Source organism: Phocoena sinus, chromosome X (genome assembly GCF_008692025.1).
Source record: "Phocoena sinus isolate mPhoSin1 chromosome X, mPhoSin1.pri, whole genome shotgun sequence".
NCBI lineage: Eukaryota > Metazoa > Chordata > Mammalia > Artiodactyla > Phocoenidae > Phocoena > Phocoena sinus.
The window spans coordinates 34,793,562-34,811,118 of NC_045784.1; positions in this window are offsets into that span (position 1 = coordinate 34,793,562).

A 17,557-nucleotide genomic window follows, 5' to 3' on the forward strand; every position below is an offset into this window, starting at 1 on the left:
TCTTACGCTGTTCATCTTGCCCTTTGTCTCAAAGTCTCTTTGGGCATTGATGAGCTGCTAGAGCAAAAGGAAGTTTCAATTGATCTTAAGGTTTAAGCCACACAGTCTTACTTGAATAAATGATAAAATACTTGGCTGAGAATGAGTTTGTCCAGTGGCTCTGGACAAACCCAAACACAGAGTTTCAAAGTTATGTTTCAAAGATAATTCATGGATGAAGAATAGGAAATTGCGTCCTTACTTTGAAGTATGATGTGACATAGCAATCGTTAATATAGCACTGGCTGCTCTGTCGATAGCATGCAGGGGACATAAATCCTTTACTGGTTTTGCTCTACTTTTTTTCATAGGGATGTCTTTTTTTTTAAGATTTATTTATTATTTATTTTATTTATTTTTGGCTGTGTCAGGTCTTAGTTGCAGCACGCGGGATCTTCGTTGATGCACGTGGGATCTTTTGTCGTGGCACGCGGGCTCTTCGTCGCAGCGTACAGGCTTCTCTTTAGTTGTGGTGCGCGGGCTTCTCTGTAGTTGTGGCGTGCAGATTCCAGAGCATGTAGGCTCTGTAGTTTGTGGCACACAGGCTCTCTAGTTGAGGCACGCAAGCTCAGTGGTTGTGGCATATGGGCTTAGTTGCTCCGTGGCACGTGGGATCTTAGTTCCCTGGCCAGGGATCGAACCCGCGTCCCCCGAATTGTAAGGCAGATTCTTTACCACTGGACTACCAGGGAAGTCCCCATAGGGATGTCCTTAAGTGGGAGCCAAGGAGGAAGGGAGAGACAGGGAAAACTTGAGACAGTTCGTCTTATTCTCTCTATCTATCTCTATCTCTTTCTCATATTTGTGGTATGTAAATCTGGATTTTCTTTATTTCATTTTCACCACCCTGGCTCCTCTGTCCTCCTAATCCCCCATGTTTCACTGCAGCATTATTTATAATGGCCAAGATATGGAGTCAACCTAAGTGTCTCTTGAATGTACGGGTACACTTACTTTTCCATAGTGGCTGCACCAATTTACATTCTCGCCAATAGTGCACGAGGGTTCCCTTTTCTCCACGTCCTTGCCAACACTGTTATTTCTTTCATTTTTGAAAATAGCTATTCAAACAGGTACGAGGTGGTATCTCATTGTAGTTCTGATTTGCAGTTCCCTGAAGTTGAACATCTTTCCATGTACTTGTTTGGCCATCTGTATGTCTTCTTTTTAAAATAAGCTTCTGGGGCTTCCCTGGTGGCACAGTGGTTAAGAATCTGCCTGCCAATGCAGGGGACACAGGTTTGAGCCCTGGTCCGGGAAGATCCCACATGCCGCGGAGCAACTAAGCCTGTGAGCCACAACTACTGGGCCCACGTGCTACAACTACTGAAGCCCGCACGCCTAGAGCCTGTGCTCCACAACAAGAGAAGCCACTTCAATGAGAAGCCTGTGCACCACAACGAAGCGCAGCCCCCGCTCGCCGCAACTAGAGAAAGCCTGCGCAGCAACAAAGACCCTATGCAGCCAAAAATAAAAAAATAAATAAATTTATAAAATAGAAAATAAAATAAGCTTTTGTGTGGCAAGTGTACATAAGAAAATATTGCTACTAGCTATAAAATTTCTTTCTTCCAGGCTTGATGCAAACAGATTAGGGATATAATCTGTCACATATACACATGAAAACTTGAATGTTTAGAGATGATGACTACAATGAGCATTTTGTTAAACCTATCTCTCTGGTATTGCATTTACATATAATTAAAATGTTAACTATTTTCGTTTCCTTTTTAAAAACAGAGTCCCAAGACTGACAGAATAACGGAATGGCCAGTGGAATAGCATGATTTAAACCACTGTTTGGTAGCCATGTTGCCTTTGTGGTCAACATAGAAAAGTAAAGGCCAAATATTTTTCGCTTGGGGAGTTTCAAGGTAACTTGAATGTTAAAAAAATTACATCTATGTCAACCTAGAATGAGGTTTTCGGTTGTGGGTTCCAGACCCCTGAACTTGGCCTTTTCTTTTTTCACTTTTATCAGCTATTTGAATGAAGAGCCCAAAGCCACATGAAGCAAATTTAGAAGTGAGCCAAAGCTAGGAGAAATAGGCTGGGAGTGTTAGGTAATACGTTAGATGATGAAATGAAGATTGAAAGATAATTGTCATAGACTGGAATTAGGAAACAAAAACAATGAGATTAAAACTAACAGAGATAAATGCAAATTTCTCATGAAGTGTTCATAATTTAATTACATGGGTATATGATGGAGGAGATTCTTATGAAAATAACCAGGGGGATTTAATTGGCCCCAAGTTTAATATAAGCCAATAAGTCTAGGAAACTGTCCCAAAGTTATAATTCCTTTGGATATATAAGTTACTGAAGGAGGAATATTCTGTTTTCCCTCCTCCCTTCAATCTACCTCTGGGGAGGAGGAGTATTGTTTTGGAATCATCAGATTCTGGGACATGATTCTGCCATGTTTGCCAGTGGGAACAGTCAATGTGTGTTAACAGGTCAGCACTAGGGTGTGGCTGGCTTGCTAGGCTCCCTGAAACACTGCTGAAATGGGAGGTGTCAGGGGCTACTCCCCGCCATGGGAGACTTTCTTCCTCTCTTCGTTCTCTGTCATCCATATGGCAGAAGTGATAAGCTTACTCAGGGCTATCATCTTGAATCATAGCCAACCAACTAACTCACTTTTCTTTTTTCTTTACATGGGCCTGGAGCATGGTAAGATCCCAAACTTGGAGGCAGGTGAAACATTAGCAGGGCTCACTCACAATCTGCTCTGGGCTGAAGGCATGTAGGCTAAGTAACATAGGAAAGGTTATGCACCAAATGAACACATGTTCCACATGACCCAGCCTAAACATCAGAGTGTCTTTTGTGGGAGCAGGGTTGGGGGTCTAAGCCCATAAAGTGATAAGGATTTATTTAATTTTTCCTTTTCTATTATTTTTGTGTGTGTGTTTGTGTCTTTTTCATGAACCTTTCAAGGGAGGATGGCAGTGTCTAGAGCAAGCCATACACATTCTTTTTTTAAATTTAAAAAAAATTTTTACTTTTGTATTTATTTATTTTTGGTTGCATTGGGTCTTTGTTGCTGTGTGCAGGCTTTCTCTTGTTGTAGCGAGCGGGGGCTACTCTTTGTTGCAGTGCACGGGCTTCTCATTGCGGTGGCTTCTCTTGTTGCGGAGCACGGGCTCTAGGCACGCAGGCTTCAGTAGTTGTGGCACGCGGGCTCTAGAGCGCAGGCTCAGTAGTTGTGGCTCATGGGCTTAGTTGTTCCACTGCATGTGGGATCTTCCCTGACCAGGGCTAGAACCCGTGTCCCCTGCATTAGCAGGCAGATTCTTAACCACTGCACCACCAGGGAAGCCCCCCCATATTCTTCAATTCTTTGATCGTAATACCACTCAAGAGCACAGCACTCTAATCCCTTCACTGTCTCTAAGAGCTGAACTAGGAGGACAATATAGCAGATAACACCCCCCTATACTCCAGACATATGTTTTTGACTCTCTACCGCAAATCCCTATTTGAGTGTTCTATAGGTACGTCAAAAATTTATTTTCAAAAGTTATCTCTTTGAACCCTCTTACCCTGATTCCCCACCACTACCACTAATTTGCAAATGCACTTCTGCTGCTATTTGAATATTACCTGTTTCATTGAAGACATCAACACCCACCTTATTCCTAGGCTCCTTGACCCACCATATTTAGTTGGTTACCAAATTCTGTCATTAAGAAAAAAAAAAAGTCTTTTGAACATGTTTACTTCTGTCCTCACCTCGTTTGCCTTCACTATCTGTCACCTGGATTAAGGCATGAGCTGTGTTTTCATTCATGCCGTAATGCTTGACACATAGTTTGTGACTGATTACGGAAAATATAGCTTTTGTGTTTATCTTCAGAATTTAAAGGAACATGATATTCTAGAGATAAAACATTCAGTTTTGGTTGCTTCAGATGTTAGGGAGGCAAATTTTCATTAATATGAGATAGAACTGAAAATAAAATGACCCCAGCTGTGGACTAAACTCTTTCATAAAGCTTTGAGCTCTTCACTATTGGGACTATTGAAGGAGGAGCTGGGTAGACATCAGAGAGGGTTCTGGTATAATGCCAGACAATATGACTTCTAGGTTCCTTTCGGCTTTAAGATTTGAGGATTTCTATATGAATTTTACACATTTGTGTAAAATCCAAAGTATTAAGAGCATTTGTTCTGATTGGTAGAATTAGAGACAAGTATAATTTTCTTCTTACTGCTTTTCTGTATTTTTTAAGCTTTCCAAAATAGAAATGTATTACTTTCATAATCAGAAAAAAATTTATGAGTAAGCCCAAAAACTGTTTACTTTTTAAAAGAATGTTTGATCTCCTTCAAATATGAATATAACCTTTTGTTACAGGTATCAAAGAAACATTTTTGTTGGTGTATATGCCAACTGTTAATTTGCTCTACGTTTGGCTGCATATAACAGGAAATAAATTAACAGTGGCTTAAACAGGCTAGAAATCCCATTCTCTTTTATGTAAAAACAGTTTACCTGTAGACAGCCAGAGGTGGTATGATGGCGTCACTGTGGCTTCAATTCCCAACGTCACCTCATGCTTCAAAAAGGCCACTGAATATCAGCAGAAAAGAGGAAGAAGACAGGTTGGTCTCCTTTATTTTAAAGATCTTCCCAGAAATACCAGACAACACTTCTATATAAATTTCATTGGTGAGAACTTAGCCATAAGGCCATACCTAACTGCAAGGAATTCTGGGGAAGGAAATCAGAGCTTTGTTTCTAATGAAGAAGAGAATGGATATTGGGAAGCTAATAGGTGTCTCTGTCACATCTAATGATTAAGGATAAGCATAATACAGAGAAGCTAACTGCTGGCCTACGCCATCTCAGACTGGGAAGCATCCTCCTGATTCTTAAAAGTTCCAGGGGAGAGGCCACAGACTCCCCCATTTTTATGCCCATTTGTGAAACTATTACTTAGTATTTTAGGGTAAAGACTCATGAATTAAAGTAAGAATATTCTTTCTTAGTTTAAGAATATGCTACCCACTAAAAATTGCATCAATTGAGAGAACAACAACACAGATATGGGTGAGAATGGATAATCTATTAGAACACATACTGCCTTTTTTTTTTCTTCTTGAGAAGGGAAGTCTTTCCTAGCATTGCATTCTATTTTATGCAGTACATTTGCTAAGAAAATTCAAAAGAAGAGATCAGGCCCATTGTCCTTCATTCCAGCAGTATTGAAGGCCCAATTTCGTCTTTTGAGGCTCTTACAGCGCCTACTACATAAAAAGGAATGGACTGCTTGCTATTCAACCATAGCTGGAATAGCAATACCGATCATTATACTGTTATCTATTTGAAAAATGTGGATTTTACTTGGAGATGGTTTTTATGGAAGCCTGCAAGAAATCGTTTTCTGTCTACCTGGCAAAAGCAATTTGAAATGGAAAATTTGAGCTCAGAGATCAGTTGAAATTTGACCTTCTCTCTATCGTCATGGATTTTAGTATGATGGTGTCTGCAGGGGTGGAGGTGACACCATCAGCTTCCAATCCTGTGCTGCGTTCGCCTCTTGCTGCACAATAGTGCAATCTATGAGAAACCTTCTCCGGCTTTATTAAAATGGGGGAGGGGGGACGCTGCGGCTGATGCACTTAAAATGCGCTTTGAAGCCTCATGGAAATTTTGCAAAAGACTTTTATGTAGCAACAATTCTATTGATAAAGTCAATGAGAGTTTTGTCTGTGCAAGAGCTGCAGGATGGGACCCCAAGTCACATGCTTTCAAAATTATTCTCCCTTTGTTGGATATCACAAAGGATATTTTCCCATGAAAACAAGATCTTTTGTTTCTTATGAATTCATTCTAATTGTGAAGCTGGCTGATAGGGTTACTTCGTGTTCTTCTCGTACTGGCAGGTGGCCTGAGGGAGCTGGTGAAATGGGCTCAATCATCTATTAAGGCTTTTCCTGGTCTTAATGTCATTCACTTCTCATCTAAAACCATAGTCCTTGATGTTTATTTCCAAAGGCGATAACAGTGAGGTCACGGATAGCGATTTGTTCCTGTTTAGCTTTTAAAGGCAGCGGACAAGATATCTCTGCCTTCCTGGTTTCCCTACCTTTTTGCAAACGTGTCTGGCTGACAAAGAAAAATGCAGAGACAAGAAAGACAGGTAGTGGAAGCTGATACAAGTTAGAGCATCGATTTTCAAAGGAACTTATTAAATTGCATGGGCTAGGTTCTGTGCAAAAAATAAAACAGATACAGTCCCCTCATCCTGAGGACTCACACTTGATCCAGCCAGTGTGCTGTGTGAAAACAGTTAACAGCGATTTGGCAAACATTTATGTAACCGATATGTAGAAGATCTGTGCTAACTACCAATGATTCAAGACAGGTAAGGCCTAGGTGGGACCCTCGACGAAGTCCGGCAGAAAATGCTCTGCAACGACTCGGTGGCACTATGGCAGAGAGATGAATTTCAAAGTGCTATAAAACTCAGGTGAGAGCAAATTCAGCTTATACACTGGAAAGACTGCAGTCAAAAGGTCACAATATATTAAGCTGATGTAGGAAATATATATTTAAAAATTTCCTATGTAACCTATTGTGGAAAGCCTTGGTCAAGCCTTTTTATGCACTGAGTTCTTCAGTAAGCCCAGTGCCACAGTAAGGAAAGAGAGGGTGCAGGGTGTGTGCTGTGTTACGAGGGTTGTGGGGTGTGGGTGTCTCTAAATAGTAACAGTAATCTGTAGACTGTGCCTGTGTATGTGCACACAGACGACTGTGTGATCATCGGACTATCTATCAGCATCTATGTGGAGCAAAGGAAGGTGGGAGGAGGGAGCCTCATCCACTCACTTCATATCTTTGACCTTGAGGACGTCTGCTGTACCTTTTGTTGGCTGATTCCTCATCCAGCATGAGTTATCATTTTCCTCAATCTTGGAATGTGCACTGGCCTTTGATGTCCAGGATAGCTCATCTATGGTGGCTTTTAGGGCATAGAGTGGGGTAAGGTATGGTTGGGGGCAGAGATGACTTGGAAATATCCTACATGGACAATACGTGGTGTCACTTTTGGATCAAGAAAAGAACACTTTGCAGTGGGTGGGATGTGAGTTGCTTTCTTTGTTGGAGAAGAATAGATTTCCCCCCTTTTTGGCGGAGGCAAGGAAGGAAACCCTGGTTAGCAGGGATGAGTGGGGGAAGGAAGTGTTCTTGCCGCAAGCACGGGGGTCAGGTGGAGCATAGGATTAAAGGCAGCAGGAGCACTGGATAGTCATCGAGTCTGGTTTGACTGCAAGCTCAAGAACAGGGATGTACCACTGAGAGGGAGGCCGAGAGTGCCAAGCTGAGACCTGATATCATGACCATGGTCTTGAATCAGAAACAGGGACATGTGGTCTGATGAGAGACTGTATCCAAAGAGGAATAGAAAAGAGACAGGTGGGGTAGACAGGGCATGTGACTTTATTTTATTCTTTTTGTTTTTTCAAAAAAGAATTTATTTATTTGTTTATTTTTGGCTGCGTTGGGTCTTCATTACTGTGCACAGGCTTTCTCTGGTTGCGGTGAGCGGTGGCTACTCTTTGTTGCAGTGCACGGGCTTCTCATTGCGGTGGCTTCTCTTGTTGCGGAGCACGGGCTCTAGGTGCGCCGGCTCAGTAGTTGTGGCTCGCGGGCTCTAGAGCGCAGGCTCAGCAGTTGTGGTGCACGGGCTTAGTGGGCATGTGGGATCTTCCCAGACCGGAGCTCGAGCCCGTGTCCCCTGCATTGGCAGGCGTATTCTTAACCACTGAGGCACCAGGGAAGTCCAGGGCATGTGGTTTTAGTAATGATGGTGATGAAATATCCAGAGAGCGATTGTATTAAAAATAGGGCTTATAGTAAAGTCTGGATTGCAGAGAGAGAAAACCATTGTTTTATATTTATTAAGCAGCATCTACATGAGATGTTCAATGTCTGTGGATTGCATTAGCTGCTTATTATACTGCTTTATCAGCCTTCAGAGGCCCTGGCCACACACTAACCTATAAAAGCCAAATTCAGGCATTGGTACGGGGAAGAGAAGCTTTTCGTTTCATGTGTTGGTTTGAAGAGGGTGTTAATGAACTCAAATGGTTCTCACCCACAGCTCTGCAGTATAAAGGGACTTCCACCTGAAGGGAAGCCCCGAGCAGGATCTTGAAGGATTTTCCTTCCCTATTCCAATTCCCTCCCTTTTCCTAGCCCTAATTCTAAACGTCTTTAAGAAAAGCACTTAGAAAATGTAAAACAAAAGCAGCCGGGAGAAAGGCCTGACTTGAACGTTCTTCGTGGAAGCTGCAGGGGCTAAGTGGGCCAGGCCATGTGGAAAGAGCTCTTGCCTGCTCAAGTGGCTGAGGATTTCGCTCCAGACCATTTGTTGGAAAATCTCCTTGCCACACCGTAATGTGTCTTCTTTCTTTTAGGTGACATGTGGCTGCACCTGACCCTTATTTTGTAACTTGCCAGAGGCAGAAGCTGGCAGATGCATCTTCCTAATTTCAGCTGTTTGAATTAGTGTCACCGTTAAGTGGACTAATATGGCTTTAAAAAGATCCCCAGAATTCCACAGACTTAAGGTCAAAAAGCTTCAGTGGGCCAAATCTACCACAATTCCTTGTGATAACCCTACTGAGAGCTAGGCAGGACCCTCTATTGCCTAGATGCCAAAGAAACAAAGGACAGCAGACCTCTCATAAACATGCATCCAAGTAGTGGCTGTTACACAATAGGTCCTCAATATTTGACTGACTGGATATACTCTCATCAAAAGCCTTTTTAGAGACTTCTGATCTCGCAAACCACTTGGTCGCTACGGCACTACAGAAGATAATACAATAAGGGTTTCACTAGTTTGTTGGTAGACCACCACTGAAGGGGGCCTCTGGCTTCTGCTGTCAGTGCTGTGCTGGAGCCTGCTTGTACCAGCTCACCAGAGCCATTTGTGAAATTCTGGAAAGTATCTTGAAACTGGCAATGTTGGCAGTATTTATGCCACAAAAATTAGCGAATGCTACAAATCAGGGCTTTTTTTTTTTCTTTCAGGGATCTGGTTGTTAAACATTTACCAGCATACTACTGTCTTGACTCCATTCCTGGAAACTACTAAACTAATTAAAAGGCTACAGATCAGCATGGATAAATTTCATAGGCATGATTCTGCGTGAGAGAAGCCAGACACAGAAGATTACATACTATATGATTCCATTTATATGACGTTCTAGAACAGGCAAACTCATCTACGGTGAAAAATATCAGGTTGGAGTTACCTCTGGAGGGAGGAGGTAACTGGACTGTGAAGGGGCATGAAGAATTTTCTGGGGTGATGCAAATATTGTCATTTTAATGTGGGTATGGGTTACACAGGCATATGCATTTGTCAAACACTCATCGAATTGTATACTTAATATCTGTGCAGTTGGTTTTATGAAATTTTTACCTCGAGATTAAAAAAAACTGCAAACAAATATTGAACCCTACTTAATAGGTTTTCTTTGTACAATTGTAAGGGTTAGCAATTTTGAAGTTATTTGTGCATGTTAAGTTTGAGCAAATGAGTAAATACGTTGAGAATAATGGGAGTCAGGTTTCCCACTATTGGAGAAAAAAAGGTCCCCAGGTAGGAATCCCAAGATAGAATGCAGACTGTGATAAAAAGAATTTAACTGTGTTACAAATGGATGAAGCAACCTCACTGAAGGGGATGGGCGAGGAGGTGCTGACATGAGTAACTGAGGGAATGACTGGATTCTCTAAGATGAAAGGCAAAAGGGACTGCACAGACCAGATGAACGATTCTGACTCTGGTACACATATATACTGGAACTGAACAATTTAGTAAATGGGCGGTGGATGGTCGGAGCCAGGTCTCTCACTGTTGCAGTGGGAATCTACAAGTCAGCAAGGGGAGGAGTCTAGAATGATCCATGTGGTAACAGATTACACGTGGAGACATAGGTATGAACTCTTATTTAGCTTATATCAATACAGATTATCTATAGAAATATTTATAGACGTGTATATACACAAGTTATTATACACATATCTTTCTTTGCTCTGCCAGCTGAAAGGGGCTAGAAGCAATGACACCCCAGTAGCAAAAACACATCTAGTATCAAGGCTGTAGTTTAAAATACAGTACTCTAATAAAAGAAAATGGGGCAAATTAATTCTAGGGCCGGGGCAGGAAGTATACCAAATGAGCCTGGAGCATCTTTTAGTGCCAAAAAGTAGGGAAATGCTAAAAAAAAAAAAAAAAAATCCATTGACATGAGTATGTCAAAAGTATACCGGAGTCAACTGAAAGAGTTCCCAATGGCCAAAGCTTCAAAAATTTGAGCAACAAAATAAAGTAGTATTGGATTAGTAACAAAAGTGTAAAATGAATATCTGTGTGTCCATACTGAAATAAATAAGTCATCGAGTAAATAAATAAATGCAGGAGAATAGACAAATCTCCAGTGCAGAAGAATTCCAAATAATTTATGTAGATGCTCCACCCTCAAGGATGTGGTACATAACTCCCCTCACCTTAAGTGTGGGCTGCAGGTAGTAACGTCCTTTCAAAGAGTGCAATGATGGAAAGGGGAAAAAAGAGTAAGTTTACAGTGGATAAACCCGACAAACACTATCTCCGCCAGGTGATCACAAGGTCAAGATGAACAGTGATAAATCCCATTGACGGTATGTACCCTGGATGTGCTGTGATGATAATTGCACTTTACCTCTGTGGTCTTTCTCCCCATAACTCTAGCCTAATCATAAGAAAAACAGACAAATCCCACTTGAGGGGCATTCTACAAAATACATGACCAATACTCCTCAAAATCTTCAAGGTCAATATAAACAAGGAAAGCCTGAGACATTGTCACAGTCAAGAAGAGCTTAAGGACTCATGATGACTACATGAAATGTGGTATCCTGGATGGGATCCTGGAACAGAAAAGGGATATTAGGTAAAAACCAACAAAATGTGAATAAAGTATGGATGCTTGTTAATAATAGTGCATCAGTATTTGTTCATTAATTGTAACCACACAAATATACCACACTAATGCAAGATATTAACAATAGGGGAAACTGTGTGTGAGATACATGGGAATTCTGTGTACTATCTGTAACTCAATAGCTATAGTTTTTCTGTAAATCTAAAATAGTTCTAGGGACTTCCCTGGTGGTCCAGTGGCTAAGACTCCACACTCCCAATGCAGGGGGCCTGGGTTCAATCCCTGGTCAGGGAACTAGATCTAGATCCCACATGCCACAACTAAGAGTTTGCATGCTGCAACCAAAGATTCCGCATGCTGCAACTAAAGATCCTGCATGCTGAAATGAAGATCCCACGTGCCGCAACTAAGACCCAGTACAACCAAATAAACAAATATTAAAAAATAAAATTAAAAAGTTCTAAAAAATAAAATATTAAAAAGGAAACAAAAGCCCTCAGATACAGATCACTGGCAGTCAGCAGCTTGGGTGTATAGAGGAGAGTGTGGCAGAGGTGTGTGCAAGGGGCTGACAGTATCTGTGTCACCTGACGTCTGCAGATAGGAACAGCCATGACTGTCTTAGTGTGCCCTTCTGGGGGATTTTGAAAGTTCTCCTCTGTCCCAATGGTCTTCTCTTAGAGAATTTGTGCAGCATACCTTTTAACCTGCCAGCAGAGAGTGGGCTCTGATTAAGGCCTGCACAGCGGCCTCAGAACAGGGGAGAGTCCGCAGACCCTCAAGACAGCCTGAGGCAGAGACTGGGGCACCCGCCCTGTGCAGAGCTCTGCTGACCCAGCGGGCAGAGCAATCTGCCTGTGTGTATGGGAAACATAACGATGCTGCCTGCCTCTCTGGGCTGTTTGCTTGGGGCTTCATAAAGATCTACTCTGGATGAACCAAGAGGTTCTGCTTGGAGGGTTTCATTGTATTCTCCCCATGTGATGTGATCTGGCGATTTCAGCTGAGAAATTCCCAAACTACAGAACTGAAGGAAGCATCTCAGCTCTGCAGACTCTTATCAGGCTGTTGCTGCTGTTTATGGAGTTTGAATATCTAAACAAGAGCTGAAGGTGCCGATATCGATATCTTAGTTTCCGGGAGAATCATGAATAAACAAAAGTCTGTGTTCGCACTCCACAGGTGGCCAAGAGCAGAGATTTCTCTGATCATAACTATCTGGCGTGTTTTGACCAACACTGACTAAATGGTTAAGCAAGCTGACCGACCTCAGCCTGGTCAGTATGCCTCAAAGCAGCCATGTTTAGCACAAGGTCAACTCCACATTCCAGGGCACCAGCCACATATAGTCAACAGCTAACACTATTTTTTTTTTCTCCCTGTGGTATGCGGGCCTCTCACTGTTGTGGCCTCTCCCGTTGCGGAGCACAGGCTCCGGACGCGCAGGCTCAGCAGCCATGGCTCACGGGCCCAGCTGCTCCACGGCACGTGGGATCCTCCCGGACCGGGGCACGAACCCGTGTCCCCTGCATCGGCAGGCGGACTCTCAACCACTGCACCACCAGGGAAGCCCCATCAGCTAACACTATTTGAGAGTGGCAAATACTTCCTGGTTTTCCCAATTTCCCTTCTGAATTTAAAAATTGGGAACCTGCTGTCCTATTGCCAGAAGGTGAAGTGTTAGATGGCAACTAATATAGGTCAAGGGTTCTATCTCCTTTCCACATTTATTCTGAGGAGACTACTATTGAGTTATGATTTGGGCTTACATCAGATGAGCATAAAACTAGAATAATTAAGAAGGGAACAAAACATTAACAAAGAACATTCGTACCTTCTCTCTTGCCCGACAAGGATTCCCCTCACCAATGGAAATGGAGAAAGGGGCCTTGGAAAAAACATTTCTGACTTGTTGTCTAGTCCATCATGGTAAGCAGATATCATCAATAAAACTTCACTCCTAACTGACTTTGAGGACCAGGCTTTCGTATATACATAAGTAAGCCCAGAAGAGTTGGCAAGGGATGCCTGGCTCTATACCTATTGATCTAAGGTTGGGATTTACTGCCGCCTAGGAAGTTCTACCCAATTTCAGCTTCTGCACCGTACCCAGCAGAGGGAATGATAAGTACCACTGTGCCATTGCAGCTGGCCCTTTAGAGAGCAGCATGAATGATGATACAGACAAACACAAATTCCAGAAAAACTTGGATTGGCTTTCCTGTCAACACTACTGAAATGTGAGATGGGAAACTACTGATAGAAAGCACTGAGTGTTCCTGATAAAGTGTTGTGTAACAATGACTGTGTTATGCAAAGGTACGTTTCACTGTCTCCGGAAAAACAGGAATATGTCTTCTTTGAGGAGCAGGCCTTTAGAAAAGATTCTCGTATTTTCCTTGCAAGGGAATCCAAAGCAGAGAGAGAATGGAATAGGAAAAGTTTCAGAGGAAGCTTAGGAAACCATCAGAAAGTGTAAGGTGGTGTTTAGGAAATTCTCTGACTGCTATATCTCCCTCACTACTCAAAAGAAATGACTTAATTTAGGCTTTGGGAAAGCAGCTTGGACTATCTTGACCAGTCTTTTGAGTGACCTACGTACTTGCTTTCTCTGTTGCCTGATGAAGGCATCAATACTGAATTGTCTTCAAGAAAGCTAATGGATTGTGTAAGTAACCACGTCAAAGGTACTTCAAGACATGGTACTAAAACCATCTTTTTATTAAGTGTTAATACATGTAAAGGAAATAGTGCCTGGAACATAGTTAAGTGTCCGATGAACGGTGGCGGTTGTAGTAGATGCTATTGCCATCCTGCCCCATATTGCCTTGGCCCACTTCTGAGTTTTCCTGCAGCTGCCTCTGAGTTCCTATGCAAGTCAGTGGGTTCCCATCTTTAGTGCTGGGCTTCCTTGGTTCATCTGGCCAAGGGCCTCCTCAGGCACCTCAGGAGCTTATTCACTTCTTGGCAAGGCAGCCCAGAAATGCTGGGGCATATAAAGGCCCAGGAAAATCCTCAACCAATAAGAAGTGGGACTTGGCACATAAGTACCCCGGCTTCCCGGTTCTTAGGTGGGACAATTCTGAGGCATGTTCTACAAGATTCCTCAGAGTGTCCCCAGAAGAATCAAGCTCCAATTGCCCACAGCAGAAGCTCATTCATTAAAGCACCCTTTTCTTATCTTCTCCCCCCTTATCTCACTTTCTCCACCCTCTCAATTGTGTTTCCTGGGATGACCTCCCAAATAAACCGCCTGAACCTAAATCCTTTCTCAGAGTCTACTTTTTTGAGTAACTAGAGCTGAGAAAATATCATTGGCCTTACCCACTGCTGAGCATGGGAAGTGGAGCCATAAAAGATCGTGACACAAAATTCATTACTTGTCGCTACCTGAATATTTATCATGTGAAGCCAAATAGATGCATGCCAAATTTTGGATTTATAGGAAATGACCACAGATTATTGTAGCAGTAAGAAATAGGCTTTTGGGACAGTGGCTATAGCTAGAAGCCAAAGAAAAATGTTCATATATACTAAAATGGAGGACGAAGGGGTGGCTGCATTGTAACATATAAACAACTCCTGTGCTTATGGGCCATAAACTTTGTCACTTCCATCATGTTCCAACATGGACAGCAAAACATATACAGTATGTATTACGGTGGTCTGTGAAACTGTATTTGCTGTATGAAAAAAAAAAGTAAACATGGGACTTCCCTGGTGGTGCAGTGGTTAAGAATCCGCCTGCCAATGCAGGGGACATGGGTTCAAGCCCTGGTCCGGGACGATCCCACATGCTGCGGAGCAACTAAGCCCATGCGCCACAACTACTGAGCCCGTGCTCCACAACTACTGAGCCTGTGCCCTAGAGCCCAAGAGCCACAACTACTGAGCCCACGTGCCACAACTACCAAAACTCGCGCACCTAGAGCCCGTGCTCCACAACAAGAGAAGCCACTGCAAGGAGAAGCCTGCGCACACCCACAAAGAGTAGCCCCCGCTCGCCACAACTAGAGAAAGCTCGCATGCAACAACGAAGACCGAACGCAGCCAAAGATAAATAAATAAAATAAATAAATGTATAAAAAAAGTAAAGAAGCCAAAAACAAAAAGCTGTTCAAGGTTTTTAGTTCAGTATAAATTCATTCCTCTAAAGGAAAAATGCCACCCTAAACATTTTTTACTTGCAAAACAATCTTTAAGATGTAGAGCAATTTATTTCACATGACATTTACAGAAAATCAACAGAAGTAGCTTTTATAACATGTGAATCCACAAATCATGTTTCCTTGCTATGGTTATGCAATGAAATCTCTTGAGGTCTCCTCTGGTGCTGCCCATGGGAGAGGGCCTTTACAGATGATTGTTTCTGTTCACATAAGTATCCTTTTCTCAATGGAAAATTTATATTATTCCCTACTGGGGCCCCACTGCTTTCTCCCTTCCCAGACCCACAAAGACAGTCATTGACAAGGGTTGCTACATTCTGCCTTAATGGTTCCATTGTCTCCAACGTTTCATATGGCTTTTCTTGAAGCAAACAAACAAAATTTTTTAAAAGAAATTTAAAAAGGCAAACTGAAAAAGTGGACTCAATAGTAATACAATGCAATTTAATTGGTATAAAAATAATTTAAACATGGAAATTTGGGTGAGTTCAATGAGTGTAATTATAACAGAATCTAGAAAAATTTGGTGACAGCATTAGTGTCCAAACTAAGCACACTGTTATTATAAATGACCTTTCCCCCCTTCTTATTCACCCCCTTCAATACTTGGAGGATGGCTTTCATAATGCCAGCTGAGCTCAGGGCTAGTGTGGGCTCTCACCCTGGCATGCATAACCATAGCATTGACTCTCCAGCATGGGTTATTGCTATTTACCATTTATGCTGGTCAACAGAAGACAGGTGGTAAGCAATTACTTTCTGATGGCTTGTTTAGAAATAATCATTATATTTAAAATTTTAATTTATTATAGTTTTTTTTCTAATTAAGCCTAGATCCTTGATCAGAAGGATCTACAAGTTTTGAGCAGTGACACAGTGGTTGCCAAAACAAAGGCAAATTAAAATATAGTACTAAGCCAGATTTCAAATGAAGAAGGTGGTGTTGGAAGGGCAGAGGATGTGCTATTAATGAAATGTAGGTGAGCACAGGGTTTGCTTGTGATCTGCATAGTTTGTTTACAGTATCTGAAGCATCTGGAAATGGTCAATAAGAAATCAACCCCCTTAGTCAGTCCAGGTTGCTATAACAAAATACCATAAGCTGGGTGGCTTAAACAACAGACATTTATTTCTCACAGTTCTGGAAGCCGGGAAGTCCAAGATCAAGGTGCTAGTCTCATCCTGGTGAGGGTCCATTTCTTGGCTTGCAGATGGGTTGTCTTATTGCTATATCATCATATGGTGGAGAAAGGGCTCTGGTTTCTTCCTCTTCTTATAAGGGCACTAATCTCATCATGGGGGCCCCACCCTCATGACCTCATCTAAACCTAATTATCTCCCAAAGGCCCCACCTCCAAATACCATCACATTGGGGAACTAAGGTTTCAACATATGAACTTGGGGGGATGCAAATATTCAGCACCTCCAAAGACAGGTTCTTGAGTATTTAGTAGCCTAAAGAAGGTAAGGGTCTTGCCAAATCTTCTCCCATCAGCTAACCTTTCTGGTGCCATGAGCAGACTTTAACACATAAAGCCACTCTGTGCAAGTGAAGCAAGACTGTTCTAGGTTCCTTTGGAAGAGTTTGGGCTCAAGAATACTTGACCCAGTAAGGTTCCTATTCAGATTTGATGGAGAAATCAAAAGCTTTACAGAAAAGCAAAAGCTAAAATAATTCAGCACCACTAAACCAGCTTTACAACAAATGCTAAAGGAACTTCCCTAAGTGGAAAAGAAAATGCCACAACCAGAAACAAGAAAATTACAAAATGGGAAAGCTCACTGGTAAAGGCAAACATATAGTAGAGGTAGAAAATCATCTACGCACAAATATGATACAAGTACAGAATCTTTGAAATGCTTTTGAAATTAAGAGATCAGCAACTTAAAACAATTGTGTGTGTGTGTGTGTGTATGTGTGTGTGTGTGTGTATATAGACTGCTATATCAAAACTTCATGGTAACTGCAAACAAAAAATCTGTAATAGGTATACACACAAAAAGGAAAAAGAAATCCAAACACTAAAGATAGTCATCAAATTACAAGAGCAGAGAACAAATGAGGAAAGGAAGAAAAATGACCTACAAAAACAAATCGAAAACAATTCACAAAATGGCAATAAGAACATATATATCGATGATTACTTTATTTCATTTTATTTATTTTTTGGCCATACCACATGGCTTGTGGGATCTTAGTTCCCCGACCAGAGATTGAGCCAGGGCCGATGGCAGTGAAAGCACTGAGTCCTAACCACTAGACTGTCAGGAAATTCAAGATAATTACTTTAAATGTAAATGGAGTAAATGCTCCACCCAAAAGACATAGACTGGCTGAATGGATAGAAAAACAAGACCTGTATATATGTTGTTTACAAGAGACCAACTTCAGATCT